Source organism: Polypterus senegalus, chromosome 11, assembly GCF_016835505.1.
Source record: "Polypterus senegalus isolate Bchr_013 chromosome 11, ASM1683550v1, whole genome shotgun sequence".
Taxonomy (NCBI): domain Eukaryota; kingdom Metazoa; phylum Chordata; class Cladistia; order Polypteriformes; family Polypteridae; genus Polypterus; species Polypterus senegalus.
Genome location: NC_053164.1, coordinates 158,494,861 through 158,512,251, shown reverse-complemented (window position 1 = coordinate 158,512,251; position 17,391 = coordinate 158,494,861). Strand labels below are relative to the sequence as shown.

Sequence of the window (17,391 nt, the reverse complement as noted above, 5' to 3'; positions counted from 1 at the left end):
TTTATGAATATATTTTGTGTAGGATGACCACCTTGTTCAAGCTTAACTCCTGTTGGGATGGGGATTGGATAAACAGTTTAGAGTCTGAATGGTAAGACATACATAGGTATCCATACATCCTGACTTTATGATACCTTTTGACACTGTATAAAAGAGACAAATAGACAAGTCCTAAAAAAGAGATGTGGACAGAAATTATAGAGATATTTGGAAAAATCATATGTAAACATGTAAGATTTATTTTAAAATGTCTATAGCAAGGGACCTTTGAACATAAAGGGGAAAGTTATTCCACAACCTTGTTGTCACCATCCGTTGTGTGGCATTTATTGTCAAAGGCAATCAGTTAATAATACAAGAGAAGAATACAGTCTGCAAGATGAGGTGTAAATGGTATACAATCTGTCTAGCCAAAAAAGAATTGACAAAAGTATGAAGTTTTTGGTTGCTTGATAAGTCTTGGATATGGATATATTTTAGATATGTTACAGTTATGTGGTAGGTGCAACCAAATGTTTTTTAAATTTCATTTTACCGAAATGAATGGTAATTCAGTTGTTGCAGAGTAAATAAGGTGTACACAGTGGATAAAGGAGGAGGAGATAAGGAGCAAGCACTGATACCTTGTGCTGCTGCACCCACCACATGACAAACCACCTCAGGATCCCAGATTAGGACCTGAGTGCAATGATGCAACGGATGAAACCTCAGCACCACACTAGTTCAGATACAGTGGAATAGTGTGAGGTTTTTTATGGTGGCTGGAGCATCAATTCTACCACTAACCCACAGGTTTTCCCTGTAGGTTGGGAGGCCTACTTGCAGGGCTGGACGTAGGTTAATGTCATACCTAGGATGGAACAATTGCAAGTTAAGTGGACAAAAACCTAAAGAAAACATATTTTTTCCTTAATTAACTTACTTACACAATTAATTACCTTAAAGAATTCCTGGCCATAAGTATGAAGTCCATCAATAAATGGGAACTATGACAGGCAGTACGACAAGGCTAACTGATATCCCAGCTAAGATAAATCCCACACCCTTACCTGGCAGGGAGACCAGTTTAGGGGATGGATGGGGGGAATGGCCTCCCAAGAGTATGCAATCCCATAATACTTATTGGGTAGTATACCCATTTATATGCCTACAGGGCTTGCTAGGAGATATAAACCTGTTGGGCAGCCCTGTTTGGCTCCATGAGTGCCAAAAGGGGGAGCTGCTGAGGATGGCTGTCCCTACTTTCAGGGGCTCTGAAATATTCCTGGCACAAAAGCGGCAGGATCTGTTCACTCACAAGTCAGAGATAAGAGAGGAGTCAGACTAAGCTCACCTGAGAGGAGTGTAGAGAAAATTATTTGTATTATAGTTGTGTGAAGAAAAAGAGACCTGTGTAACGTACTGTAAAATAAAACCACTCATTTGCACAAGTTGTGTCAAAGGTTTGGTCGCTGTGAGATGCCCCCTATAGGTCACAGTACATAAAATAAATAATATCCGGGAAGACTTTTTAGTTTAATTTTTGTCTGCAAAAAGTAAAATTACCAGCTACAACACTTACTGAAATACTTCTCACTTGTTAAACTGAATATCAGTATGTGTTTATCATTCAGCAATAAACAAAAACAATTCCATATTGGACATACATACATTAGACTTTGCAGTGGATAATGTGTATTATCAATCTCAGTAACAAATGTAACAAACAGAAAATTTTATTTACCATTTTACTTTGCTATTAAGGCTCTTCTTTTAGTTTTAGTTTAGGTCTTCTCCAATGCTTTTTGGACAATAAACATAATTAATATTCACAATAACTGCCCATCTCCACTAACTTATCTTCTTTACAAGCAAGTCTTACAGTCACCCATTTTACCAAACCTGCATTTACCAGGAATTTTTTTCTACTGCCACTGGCTGCTATACAGTACCATGTGAATGACCTACAAGGGAACACAGTTTGGTACCTCTTGTATAAAGAAAAAAGGTGTGCATGCAGAAAGGTAAATGCCCTGTTCGGACCAACACGTTTTAAAGAAACATTTTCTTTGCAGTTAGTTCAAGGACACTAAAGACACACAAAATTTGACTTCTTTGAATATCCATTAAGCAGTTACATTTGTATATGTCTGGTAATACTGCTTTGTGAATTTAAGTTCTTTATTAGTACCAAGGAAAGGATTTCATAGCTTTAATTGATAAAATGAAGCACAAAAGAAAATTGTCCTCTTGAAGAAATCATCACCACTGCCTCATTAATGTCTAATTATTTAAGACCAATATTAACTCCCCAGTTACATGTGAAAAGCAGTTTAGTCTTGAAAGTAACAAAAAGCATATTCATGTGCTTTCTTTCCTCATAAATGGTCGTAACCAGAATAAAATTGTGACGTTAAACCTGTGAACTAGAAGAATGGAGCTTCTCACCCATTTTAAATGTATTGTTTTCATAAGGGGCAGCACTGTGCCACAGTGGGTAGTGCTGCTGCCCTGCAGTAAGGAGACCTGGGTTCACTTCCCAGGTCCGCCCTGCGTGGAGTTTGCATGTTCTCCCCATGTCTACATGGATTCCTCCAGGTGCTCTGGTTTCCTCCCACAGTCCAAAGACATGCAGGTTAGATGCATTGGTGATTCTAAATTGTCCCTAGTGTGTGCCCTGTGGTGGACTGGTGCCCTGCCTGGGGTTTGTTTCCTGCCATGTGACCTTGTAGTTAGGATATAGCGGGTTGGATAATGGATGGATGGATGTTTTTATAAGTGTTAGGCATGCCTACTTTATAGTGCCTTACATGTACAACATTACCTGTATGTGGAGAGTTGACTTGAGCAAATAGACTTATTAGTTTGTCATTAGCAGACCAAACAGTTGTCTTCAGACCTGAACTACACCTGCGTGAATCACCAAAGCAGACACCCTCTCTCAGTGTTGCTACATTTTGAAGACATCTGTTCTTGGCCGCTAAACCTTCTGGGAATATGGCAATCACCCAAACTAGGTTCCCTTTACCCTATACTTTGGCCTATCAATACAAACATTGTATTGTAATACAGTAAAATTAATAAAACACAGTAATACAAATAGTAAAAAGTAGAACAAATTTTTAAAAATCTTAACAGGTTACTAAATGTATTTAAAAGATTCTTACAAACAGATACATATGAAAGGATACAGATGATGATGAAGAGGAGTCCCTTCATCTGGGTATATAGCTGCCTAAAGGTTTTTCAATCTGCAGAGGTCCTGGGTCTTGCCAATTTTAAATCAGTTGTTTAAGAAATGGCAAACATTTTAACACAAGAATTCAGCATTCTGCAGTTTAACTTTAAATGATTATTAGTCTTAGTTTATGGCATGTTAGTTCAAAATGTTTGTAGAAAAAGGTAATAGTGCACATGTCATAATTGCTGATTGACTTGGTTACAGTATTTGCTAAGGTTCTGTCTTTCTTTCATCACACACAAGCAGGGTGGGGTGGATCTAGTTGCCATTTTCCACATTAAAGCAAACGACATAGAGAATAGTAGGAATCCAACAAATTTTACACAAATATTAAAAACACCTTGGTACTTGTCCAGTTTCTACAAGTATTTAAAGATGTAAAATAAATTAATTGCACTTTAATATAACAGTACATTAATATAATGTTACAATATACAGTAGCTTCCGCAAAGTTGCGGTTCAGAGTTCGTGGCCTCATTCACAGATTTTTCCTTAGAACCTAACTAATAATTGTTAGTGAAAACCGCAAATATCCTCCACAATTTTTATGGCTTTTTTTCGTGGCAATACTGTACTGTAGAGAGAACAGGAAGCAGCTGAAGAGAAAACCACGACTTGGGATGGTGAAAGTAGCCAATAGAATTTGAAACTGCAACTCCCAGCAGTCCCTGCAGTGGCGCAGATTGGTCTTCAGTTGAGGGTGCCGGGGCTGTTGAGGTCAAAGGATGTCAGCGCGGCCTTTAAATATGAGGAGCCAAACAGGCTATAAATCATATATTTCTGTGTGTAATCTATTGGTTTACGTGTGAATATTTACTATCGGTTTGCGTGCATACTTAATTGGTTTGCGTGCGTACAACACTGGTTTCATTCATATGAACTATATTGGTTCGTGTCCGTATATTATTGGTTTGTGCATGAACTATATCCGTTTGTACGTGCATACCACTAGTTTGCATATGAACTATATTGATTTGTATATCACTGGTTCCAGTACGTTTGTTATTGGTTTGTGAGTGAACTGCGTTGATTTTCGGTTGAATGTTATCGGTTTGCGTATGAACTATTTCGGCTTGCGTTCTGTGACGGTCTAACAATGGATTTGCGTATATACTATATTGGTTTCATGCACCTCTTAGACTGGTTTCATGTGGGTAACCTGTTGATTTTGCGATTGAACTCTGTTGGTTGTATGTGTGCACTATGTCGGTTTCGCGTATGAAACATATTGGTTATGCGTGCGCACCCTATCGCAACTCTATGTATGAACTATATCGGTTCTGCGTGTGAACTATATTGGTTGTTCACGTGATCTTCAGAGGAAATAGGAGGGGCAAGAAACAGGAACTCAAGGGCCGGTAGAGTCATGGAGTGTAAAGAGGTGTGTCTAGGAGATGCATCTGCGTTTAAACGGCACTATATATTTTTTGCGCACCATACGTTTGCGAAAGGACTTGGTGGTAATTATTACCATTTAACAGAATCTACCCTTGAGTCTGTAATGAACGCAAGGCTGAAGTTAGGTATGTATTCAGCCATCTTCTTATTCGGTCCCATCTACATGCTTGCTTGCAACCCGCAGCTGTACTTGTTCACACAGTATTTGCAAAACTGTTATTTATTCTAAAGGCAAAATATTCAACATTTACGATTGACGTCTTTATGCAACATAACATTTAGTTACAACTAGTTAGATTTATTATGTCCAGCGACCCCACACCGCGCCGCAAAGACAGGTGAAGTGACTTGCTCAGGGTCACACAGTGTCAGTCTGAGGACTTGAACCCATGAACAAAGGGTTGAAAGTGCAAAGCCCTAATTGCAATGCTTGCACATCTATAACGTGTATATTAATTGACTAAACGTGTCAATTCTTTGAAAAGCTAAACATTTAACATTTAGGACCTGTATGGGTGAGTTACATCATATTGGGCCACCTTACCTTTCACAGTTTTGTGAAAAGACAGATACGTTTTTTTAAGATTCAGCAGAGTTTTGCTCTGGCCAGTGTGAGTATCAGGGTGAAACTGTCAATGTATTCCCACTTCAATATCAGATAAATGGGATTTACTGTGATATTTAATGGGCACTGTAAAGTGTTAAATGACGTTGGGCCACCTTAATTTTCATAGTTTTGTGACATTGACATATATAAACTTGTCCAGGACAGATTCATTTGTTAAATTAGAGTTTAACAATTTTGACCCGTGCAGGACCAAAATGTGGAATATTTATTTTTTCAAATAATGGATCAGTCTGTAATGATGGCGATTAATGTACACGCTGTAGAATATTTTACCTTACTGTTATAACAGAATAAGAAGCTGCTTTGCAAAAGCTGTGTGAATAAGCAGCTGAATGCAAGCTTATACTGGGAGTAGCTGGGAGTGAATAAAATGCCAGCCGGATGCGTACCTAACTTCAGCCCTGTGATCATTTCAGAATTATGGGAAAATACTGGTAAAAAGAATTACCACCAAGCCCTTTCACAAACATACAGTGAAGTGCGAAAGTATTCAATCCCTTTAAAAGTCATCCTAATTTTCTGCATGACAAAAGATTTGTCCACATATTTATCCATTTGGTATTTTTAATGTGAACTCTTGTGCTGTAACAAAACGTTATCAAACTCCAAATAACTAGAGAAAAACTCCAAAGTGATTGTTTGCCTAAGCATTCAAGCCCAACACTTTGTCAAGAACCTTTTTGCTGCAGTAACAGCCTTCATTCTTTTGGGGTATGTAAATATGCCCCAGTTCTGTACATTGCTCAGGCGTGATTCTTCCCTATTCTTCTTGGTATGATTTCTAGGTACCCTCTGTTTGGTGGGATGGTATGTCTGAACAGCAGTTTTCAAACAATGCCCCAGATTCTCAACAGGGTTAAGACCAGGGCTTTGACTTGGCCATTTTTGAGCCATCCCAGTGTCACTTTGGTCTAATGCATAGGGTCATTGTCATCTTGAAAGATTAATCTTCTCCTGAGCTTTAAATTCATAGCAGACTGGAACGAGTTCTCCTTCAATATTGCGTGGTATTTGGGCCCATCTATTGTCCCTTCAACTCTGACAAGATTCTCAGTCCCAGCACATGAAAAACATCCCAATAGCAAGATGTTGCCACCACCATATTCCACTGTAGATCTGGTGTTTCTTGTGGCATGGGCAATGTTTGTTTTACACCACACATTCTGTACCTCTTTGAAGTCTGAGAAAAAAGTTCTATTTTGGTTTCATTTGACCATAAACCCTTCTCCCCACATTTAACTGGAAAAACGCCATATGTGCTTTTATGTGGACCATCTTAAGGAATGGCTTCTTTCTTGCCACCCACCTGTAGAGGCCTGTTTAATGGAGAGCTCTTGAAATTGTGGACCCCTGCACCTTCACTCCAGATTCAGCCAAAAAGCATTGCAAACATCTAAGAGTGATGGTTGCATTTCTAGTCTCCTCTCTCTCTAGTTGATGTCTAACTCTGATGTTCAGTCTTGCAGGACGGCCTGTTCTAGTAAGAGTGTGGGTGATGAACCTTCCACTTTCTGATGATAGATCCAGCAGTGCGCAATGGGACATTCAAACTCTTGATATTTTTATAGTCATTTCCTGCTACCTTGTGCATTTTAATAACTTTGTTTCTCACATCAGCAGAATGCTCCTCTCTCTTCATTTTTTCAGTGACTGTCCACCAAAGACTAAGGCCCCTACAAAGGGGGCTTTTTATATTCAGAGAGAAAGTAGCACCTCATTATATGACTGCCAACTGTGTGCCACCTTTGTAATTAATTTGTCATTGGTGTAAACCTGGAGCTTCCAAAGCACAGAGGTTTAAACATTTATGTAAACACTAACTTTGGAGATTTTCATCTTCAATTAAATGTCTACATACAATAGTTTATTATTTTGACTTTGAAAATGTTGTGTTACAGCATAAGAAAAAATATGGAATGAATAAATATGTGTACAAATATTATGCCTTGCATAAAATTATGACAACTTTCTTGGGGATTGAATACTTTTGCATGTCACAGTATGTTTGTGAAAGGGTTTGGTGGTAATTATTTTTAAGTTTGGTGCACATTCAGCTGCCTTTTTATTCACTTCTAGCTAAATCCAGTATAAGCTTGCAGTCAGCTACTTATTCACAAACGAGCTTCTTCTGCTATATTAACGGCAAGTCAAAATATTCTAGTGTGTACATTAATCCACAAACTGATCCATTATTTGAAAAAATAAATATTCCAGATTTTCAACCAAAACTTGAACAGGTTGAAAATGTTAAACTCAACTATAACAATGGAATCTGTCCTGGAAAAGTTTATATTATGCCATTTAATATACACGTTATATTTGTGCAAGCATTGCGGCATAGTGTTTAAGACTGCACTTTTAAACTGAGTTCGTGGGTTCAAGTCCTGATAATGACATTATGTGACCATAAACAAGTCACTTCACCAGTCTGTGCGGCACAGGAGGCACTGGGCGAATCTAACCAGTAGTATCTAAATGTTGTATGTCGGATAAAGGCGTTAGTAAATGCAGAATATTTTGCCTTCAGAATGAATAACTGGTTTCAAAAGTTGTGTGAAAAAGTACTGTGGCTGAGTGCGAGCAAACATGATCCTGGAAGCAAATAAGAAGACGGCCCAATACGTACCTGACTTCAGCCTTGCGTTCATTACAGACTTAAGGGTAGATTCTGTTAAATAGTAATAATTACCACCAAACGTATGGTGCGAAAAAAATATATAGTGCCGTTTAAACGCAGATGCGTCTCCTAGACACACCTCTTTACACTCCATGATGCTGCCGGCCCTTGAGTTCCTGTTTCTTGCCCCGCCCATTTCCTCTGAAGGTTACGTGAACACCCAATATAGTTCACACGCAGAACCGATATAGTTCATACACAGAGTTGCGATAGGGTGCGGACGCATAACCAATATGTTTTATACGCGAAACCGACATAATGCACACATACAACCAATAGAGTTCAAGTGCAAAATCGACAGGTTACCCACATGAAACCAGTATAAGACGTGCATGAAACCAATACAGTGCATACGCAAATCCATTGTTAGACTGACACAGAACGCAAGCCAATAACATTCAAGCGTAAACCAATGTAGTTCATTCACAAACCAATAACAAATCGTACTGGAACCAGTGATATACACACGCAAATCAATATAGTTCATATGCAAACCAGTGGTATGCACGTACAAATGGATATAGTTCACGCACAAACCGATAATATACGGACACGAACCAGCATAGTTCATATGAATGAAATCAGTATTGTACGCACGCAAACCAATTAAATATGCACGCAAACCGATAGTAAATATTCATAAACCAATAGTGTTCACATGTAAACCAATAGATTACACACAGAAAGGTGTGAGTTATGGCCTGTTTGGCCCCTCATATTTAAAAATGGGGCCGGTAACCAAAAGCAAAAAAAAGTTTTTGTAATTTGTGTTTGAAATTTCTGTCTGCCTGCCTGCCTGCCTTCTGTTGGGTTACCTGTACTTATTCATTTTGTCCTGGATCATTTTGTGCGTCTAGATTCTTAGAAATCGCCTTAGTCAATGGGTGGGCCTCTCTGGCAGGGTCTTAAATTGGTTTGAATCCTACCTGGCAGGTAGAAAATTCTTTGTGAGTTGTGGTAATCACATCTCAAAGACATATGATATCCGATATGGTGTTCCACAAGGCTCTATCCTGGGTCCGCTGCTCTTCTCAATCTATATGCTTCCGTTAGGTCAGAATATCTCAGGTTACAACGTGAGTTACCACAGCTATGCTGATGACACACAGCTGTACTTATCAATAGCACCTGATGACTCCGACTCTTTCGATACACTAACACAATGTCTTACTGGTATTTCTGAATGGATGAATAGTAATTTTCTCAAACTAAATAAAGAGAAAACTGAAATCTTAGTAATTGGCAATAATGGATTCAATGAGGTTATCAGAAATAAACTTGATGCACTAGGATTAAAAGTTAAGACGGAAGTAAAAAACTTAGGGGTAACCGTTGACTGTAATCTGAATTTTAAATCGCATATTCATCAGACCACTAGGACAGCATTTTTCACTTAAGAAACATAGCAAAAGTTAGACCTCTTATATCATTGAAAGATGCTGAGAAATTAATTCACGCTTTTGTTTTCAGTAGACTAGATTACTGTAACGCACTCCTCTCAGGACTACCCAAAAAAGACATAAATCACTTGCAACGAGTGCAGAATGCAGCTGCTAGAATCCTAACTGGGAAAAGAAAATCCGAACACATCACACCAGTTTTGATGTCACTACACTGGTTGCCTGTGTCATTCAGGATTAACTTTAAAATACTGCTTATGGTTTATAAAGCCTTAAATAATCGCGATCCATCTTATATATCGAAATGCCTGACACATTATATTCCAAATCGTAACCTTAGATCTTCAAATGAGTGTCTCCTTAGAATTCCAAAAGCTAAACTTAAAAGAAGTGGTGAGGCGGCCTTCTGCTGTTATGCACCTAAAATCTGGAATAGCCTGCCAATAGGAATTCGCCAGGCAAATAATGTAGAGCACTTTAAAACACTGCTGAAAACACATTACTTTAACATGGCCTTCTCATAACTTCACTTTAACTTAATCCTGATACTCTGTATGTTCAATTCATCACAATAACTATTCATAGTGGCTCTAAAATCCGTACTGACCCCAACTCTCTCTTCTGTTTCTTTTTCCGGTTTCTTTGTGGTGGCGGCCTGCGCCACCACCACCTACTCAAAGCATCATGATGCACCAACATTGATGGACTGAAAGCCAGAAGTCTACATGACCATCATCATCAGGTCCTTCCATGAAAACCCTAAATACAAACAGGACTGTTTGACTTATCTTAGGTAGATTGCCCAGAGGGGACTGGCCGGTCTCGTGGTCTGGAACCCCTACAAATTTTATTTTTTTTCTCCAGCTTTTGGAGTTTTTTGTTTTTCTGTCCACCCTGGCCATCGGACCTTACTTATTCTATGTTAATTAATGTTGACTTATGTTTATTTTTTTATTGTGTCTTCTATTTTTGTTTTCATTTTGTAAAGCACTTTGAGCTACATTTTTTTGTATGAATATGTGCTATATAAATAAATGTTGATTGATTGTTTGATTGATTGGATTGTCTACCTGTGTACATGAAGACTGTAAGTGGATTCATGGCCATCCTGCAAAGAAAGGAGCGCTCCTGAACCTGTCCACCCGTCTTCACCATTTCAGAAACTACTAGTAGAACTATCTGTACATTCCCATTCAACGTGCAGATCTCTGGACTATCTATTTTCAGCATTACATTTCATCCGTTGCCGTTTTTCATTAACATTTTCATTATTTAGGGTTAGGGTTAGGGTTGTGTTTTGTGTGTGCTTTGTTGTATCTAATGTGTAATCGCCATAAGGGGAACAGGGGTGGTATCGTTGTTATCTTATTCCATTTGTTTTCATTACATTCTTTATTTACTGTTTGAGTACTGGTTTGCTTTGTTTTTGTCTCTATTTGTGAGTGCACGTCAAGGCTGGAATCTCCACTATAAAGATAAATAAATCACCGTCTTCTAAATTGTGGCTCCTTGCGCGATGCTACACTTACTGAAAAGCATGAACCGTACCGGTCCTTTTTGGCTGATTGCTTTGTTTTCCTCTTCTCCCACAGACAGGGGTTGTGCTCCCCTGTGATGTTTGTCTATTGTTTAATCGTTAACTAACTGCATGCTGAGCACCTTTTACTTCTGAAAGAGATTTGTTTGTTTAAAGTGCTTGTGTGCAATTCTGTGACTCAAGCTGCACTAAGGAGAAGCATCCACTTGCAGAGCCACAGCACCATACGTCACCACAGTTGTAGACCCGCAGTTACAGACCCGGAAGTGACGTCTCTGTCGTTTCAGGACTGACTTCGTAAACTTACTTTCGGAAGGTTTGAGAAGGGTATTGCTGCAGACCGGAGACATTATGGGCGGATCTGAAGGCGGGATAACTGTAAATGGAAGTGGATAGTATTGGCTAATTCAGAATTTCAACGAATGAGATTGTTGTTAAAGTATGACAATCAAAAACTCACTCAACGTTTGACGTTGTCTATCAAGTGTAACTTGCACCAATCTTTTCACAGTTAGTGATCCCTACCGCTTTGAGGTTCTGCCACATAGAGTTTGTTTTGAAATAGCCTTGCGCTGTACTAAGCAACGAAGCTCTGTTAAAGAAAAGAAGACAAAGACGAAGCAGCAGCGAAGAAACTGTATTAGACCAAAGAAGAAGCGACAAAACGAATTGTTTGTTATTTCTGATAATGGAAGTAAGTTTGCTTCTAAATTAAAACGTATGAAATTTGCAATTGCTAAGTTTTCTTTGTGTATTTCAAATAACTTTTTGTTTCTTTGTTGTGAATGTACGTTTGTATAAATATTAATATATATTGTATTCACGTTTATATTAATAATCATTTTCGCTGTTGTAATTGATGCATATTCAGTGCTTAAAGTGGTCCGGCACTCAGCGGTGCCGGCAACTCTTCAAACACCGCAAAGCAAGTTTCACGGGGAACATCCACCTATACCCACCCCTTCTCCGGTGTTCAGTGGAATGCTAGTAGATCACTGCCAGTAGTTTGGTTCCCTATTAACTCTGTGCATATCTACATTTGTGAGATGTTCTATTAAAACGCTGTAATGTTATTTTACATTTTTTAAACAGGATCATATCACGTTCAAAAATACCACAGACATTCCGTCCGTACTTCAATCTTCAGATGTGTTTTTGTGCCCTTTCTGGCATCCGCGACTGTATTCTTCACACTTGTATATACAAGCAAATGAACACTTGCGAGATCACCGCAGAACAGCAGTTTCCTACGGAGGTACGTGTATTCCACTTTTCCCATTAACTCAGGCTGAGTAATCTTTAAACCAATTTATCAATGAATTAATTTTTCTGTATTGATAATTAGTTAGTTATTGATAATGACTCAGACTGACAGTTGTGATGTACACAGGACCTTTTCAATGTAATTACATGTGACATTTATATATTTTTTTCCTTTCAACAAACTTGCAACAAGAATATCAGCTGACAATTGGATATTAATGAAAAATAAGGTAAATTGCATAAAACTATTTGTTAAACTTGTAATTTCACTTGTAGTTTTGGACTTTCACATGTGTTTTTTTTCCTTCCTCCTTTTCATAGGACATCCCAAAGCAGCCTACTAGTTCAGTAGACTCTGGAATTTACATGTTGATGGTATTTAATTATTGATTAAAGGCTTTTTGTAACCTTTCATTTGTGTTTAGATTGTGTGTGATTTCAGTACTTTTTCTCTTGTTCTCTGTTAGTATGCACTTTATCTATCTGACCATGGAGGAACCCTTTGATTTTACTGCTGTAAGTCCTTTAAAGATGCTGATATATAAATTTCTTTCTTCATATGTGACATACTTTTAACCATGACATTCACTTATATATCCTTTTTATCTTAGGATGACATGCCTGCCATTAGAAAGTGGTGATGTTTGGTTGTTCTGGAGAACAGCTCGTATGGGTGGTAAATATTCAGTGTTTTCCTTTTTGTTTTGTTAACAATTTATCCCATAATTTTATGTGGGCATCTCCTATGGTCTGGTTTAGTGGGTGCCAAATGACCTGTGCCTTCTTAGAATAATTTACAGATATTGGTACTTGTTCTGAGTGTACCATTGCTGAGTGCTGGTGTGGGTACTCTGCTTTTGGAGATGCTCTTTTTTGGGATGCGTGGACAATCAAAGGTGACACCTCACATCCAACCAGGGGAAAACAGTTTAAATAAGCTTGGAATTTTAATTTTTTAATGTCCAAATGAGGTCATATAGTGTTACTTTAAATACACCAGTGTGTGTTTTGGTGTATACAGGTAAACGTTTACTGGCACATTTTTTTTTTCTGTTCAATGAATAACATCAATATTTTAATGTCTAAAAGTCAGGACCAAGAAGATCATGGCAGCAGTGAACTCGTTGAGGAATATACTGATACAGCCACACCAAGGTATTAATGTAGAACTTAGTCTACCACTGTGGTTTGATACTTGGTTCAACTTGAGTAAAAACCTTAAAATTGAACATGGCATGAAGGATTGTCATAAGCTTTGGGACCCATTGTCACATGGGGAGTGTTAAATTGGTTATTTTGATGATTAAAATAAAAATATCTTCAAAGCTTTTCTGTGACTTGCATATTACTTTAGCCAGTGTCCTGACTGGTGCAATCATAATACTCTGAAGTAATGGATGTATTCAGAAAAGCTATTGAGATCACATCCAACAGGAGTTTTTGTAGTGATCCACAGAGTAATCCTCACAGTTTCAACTCTTATCCAATGTGTCCACTTTTCCGAGGAAACACAACTGTTCAGACCAAAACCAGACAGCTTGCATAAGACAAATACTACATGTGACAGTCTGATGTATTTATTTGTGTGTGTCCGCAGTGTTGGAGAGCAGGCTGGCTGTGTGGCTGCAGTGGGGCGGCTGACTGAAGAACAAGTGGCTCAGGTTTTTGCAGCTGCAGAGATCAGCAGGGCCTACAGGAGGAGTCAACATGAGAAGCTGTTGGAGCTCATAATAAAGGACCATGGAGCAGATGATCACTTGCTGGTAACTTAGTTCAGATGACAAATAAAACTTTGGTATGGTAATCTATCTGGGAGTAAAGAGCTAAGATGACTTTATATTGCCAAAAACTTGTATTTTCTAGTCCAACAGGCTGTTGTATCTCGTAAGGTATCGTCCAAATGGTTAAAAAATTATGAAAATCCTAAAGGTCATCGGGTAATGACTTATATATAAGATGAGGAGCTGATAGATGGGCTCTACAACTTCTTGGATGAAGTGCTGTCAAGAGCTGTAGGCCCTTTTGAGAGGATTGACAGAGTTCGCATCATTCTGGATGTGCTGATGCCAGAGGTTAATTACCCTTCAGTAAATCTCTAATGAGTACAGAAAGTGTGTCTATGAGTAACATCCTCTCTTTTTCTGTGTTTTTATTAAAGTTATACAGACAGTTGAGAGGATTTCTCTGCCAGAGGCAGAAAATCTGTTCATGGATGGACCAGTATACAGTGAGTGGTACGTCATGTGGAAAATAAACAGTCCTTTCTTTTTCTTTTCAGCGCCATTGTGTTAAACAGAATACCGTATAGTTGTTATGAATTTAGACAAGAATATAAACTAAATATATAGAAATGTGAATATATATGTTTAAAGTGACATTTAAACTATACATTAGTACATTTTTAGTATTGGTAAAATTACATTTAGAAGTATGCAATTTGTAGCATTTATTCTAAACTTTACAAGGTCAAGAATTGTGGTTTCAAATTACAAATGCACAAGTGTTTCTGGTTGGTATGATTAGAATTTCTTCATTTGTGTGGTTGTTTTTGTTTTGTTGTTTTAGTGAGAGGGAAGAGTTTGACATACTTGTTTTACAACAGTTGGAAGCACAAGGAAAGCACCACTGAGGCATTTAAACTCGGGATTACATCTCAACCCGACTCAAATAAATGTGTCTCTTTCTTAACTTCTCTTTTGCCTTTTTTATTTCTGTTTGTTAAAATGACTGTGCATAATAAAGTTTTATGTATGTAATGTAACTATTGATGTAAATAATAAAGGACACTTTCTGTTATTGTTAAAGATTGTTGATTAAGTTCTGTATATTTGAAATTGCTTGTCTGTTTTTAGACAATTGATATCACCTGGATTTTTTCTTTAATTGTTATAACTGCTTTGTACAGTTTTTGTGCATTTTACATTGTTGTTTTATTTATATACTAGCAGAATACCCGCGCTTCGCAGCGGAGAAGTAGTGTGTTAAAGAAGTTATGAAAAAGAAAAGCAAACATTTTAAAAATAACGTAAGATGATTGTTAATGTAATTGTTTTGTCATTGATATGAGTGTTGTTGTCATATCTATCTATTTATATTATATATATATATAATATATATATAAAATACCTGCGATTGGCAGCGGAGAAGTAAAAAGAAAAGGAAACATTTTAATAATAACGTAACAAGATTGACAATGTAATTGTTTTGTCATTGTCATGAGTGTTGCTGGCATATATATATATATATATATATACACACACAGACACATATATAAACATATATATACATATAAACATATATATAAATATATATATATATATACACATCTATACACATATATATATACTGTATATACAACATATACATATCTACATATATACTGTATATACACATATATACTGTATACAAATCTACATATATATCTACATATATATATATTAGGGGTGGGACTCGATTAAAAAAATTAATCCAATTAATTAGAGGCTGTGTAAGAATTAATCTTGATTAATCGTATGTAATCGCACGTAAATTTGCCCCAAATCCCAAATGTTTTTTTTTATTTAAAACGGTTTTAGTGGGCGACAGAATCAAATAATAGACATGGACATGAATATTGTAAACTGAAGCTGTTTTAATTTCTGAAAAAAGCTTTTAAACTGCATTTGAATTCAAAACAGAAACAAAAATATCATCCCTGGTTAAAATTGGGCAGACTTAAAAATAAAGTGGTAGTTTAAGTACTTTAAGTACATTTTCAGAATAGTATTGTCTTTAAATAATAATAACCAAAATTTCAACATAAAGTGCAGTTTTCTTCTTAAAAAAATAAGTCAGAAACATAAAAGGTAATTTGACCAGCTTACTCTTTAAACTCTGAGTAACATTAGCCAAAATTATTTTGTACATTAGGCTAAAACAGTGTGATCATTGAACATTTTGTAATTAGATGTATTTAGAATTACTAACGGTCATGGAAGTCCAATGATCCCCAGTAAGAGCCACAAAGTCCGCTTTCTGTAATGCATCTAATTTTGCTTGCTTTTCAGTGTGCACAAAACCATGCTTTTATCAAGGCTTCGCTCGGGAAGTCGAAATGATCAGTCGTAGGAACGCGCTTTATTCCGACTCTAACATTTTTGTAGCTGTGATGTGTGCATCAGTGTAATGGATGTACCAGGAAATCATGCATTGACAAAAGTTCCGTTTGCTTGGAATTGAAAGTGTGATTAAATGCGTTTTTTAACGCGTTATGGAGTACATGCATCGAAGCTTCTCAGCTGTGCTTGTGCTAAAAAAGGGAAAATTTTAAAAATAACGTAACATGATTCTGCGTTAACCTAATATTTTTCATACGTCCCAAACCAAGGAGATCGAAGGTAAAATGAATCAGGTAGCGCGCGTACATAGTCAGTACACCCCCTCTCGAATCGAACCTCGAATGTCGGCGTTAGAGGCGAAGACTCTACAATTCGCCACAGCGTGTGGCTTGTCTATGCTAAAGTATGTATTGTAGATCGGGTATATATATACATTTATATATATATATATACCCGTGTACCGCAGTGGAGAAGTAGAAGTTATGAAAAGAAAAGGGAACATTTTAAAAATAACGTAACATGATTGTCAATATACAGTAATTGTTTTGTGAGTGTTATTGAATGTTGCTGTCATCAAGGATTTGATTATCATTATTTCTTTCAATCAGGCTCGTATTTGTAGGATGTGTTCAAGTTACATTCCGTGTTTGTCAATCGTTGTAAAGATAAGAGGTTTCATTCATCGATTAGTTCCTTACTGCATCAATAAACAGCTCGTCTTCCTTTTTATCTGTGATGTGACAAACTGCATGCACGGGTTTTTTTACACTGTCTTCCTTTAGCAGGACATTCACTTTTCCACCGTGTGCTTTGTTTCCGCAGTAGCTGCACTTATGAATATGATTCTATGTATAAGACGCTTCATATTTTTTTGCTGCCTTCTCAATTGTTTTTGCTCAGCACTCTTTGGAACTGTTGCTTTTTGTCTGCGCATTGCGTCAGTTCACGTGAGCCGCTTGGTGTTCTTGCATCGAAGGTTCCCAGCTGTACTGGTGCCATCTCGTGTAATGTCAGCTAAGACCCGGCACTTAAAAGTTTCTCTCGCAGTTTCAATGAGTTTGTGCCAAACACCACCCTGACCATCTCATCTTCCTCTGCATAAGCACAGTCCTTCACCCGTGAACATTTACCGGTAGTGTTTGTACTGATGGACGGCCTTATATGGGCAGGC

At 37.5% G+C, this 17,391-nt stretch overlaps 1 protein-coding gene and 1 long non-coding RNA gene across 4 annotated transcripts in view; one reads left to right on the top strand and one right to left on the bottom strand.

Annotated features, from left to right (window-relative positions):
- kcnq1.2 (potassium voltage-gated channel, KQT-like subfamily, member 1.2) overlaps positions 1-17,391 on the bottom strand; it is a 367,043-nt gene that overhangs the window by 191,347 nt on the left and 158,305 nt on the right. The gene's annotated exons all lie outside the window — the stretch shown is intronic.
- Positions 12,360-14,791, top strand: LOC120539653. Of its 3 annotated transcripts, XR_005635644.1 has the most exons (5): positions 12,360-12,498; positions 12,591-12,639; positions 12,735-12,799; positions 13,217-13,278; positions 14,689-14,791. It is a non-coding gene; the product is annotated as an uncharacterized LOC120539653 (long non-coding RNA). The 3 variants fall into 3 exon arrangements; XR_005635643.1 differs by lacking the exon at positions 14,689-14,791 and having other exon boundaries at positions 13,217-13,351; XR_005635645.1 differs by lacking the exon at positions 14,689-14,791 and having other exon boundaries at positions 13,213-13,351.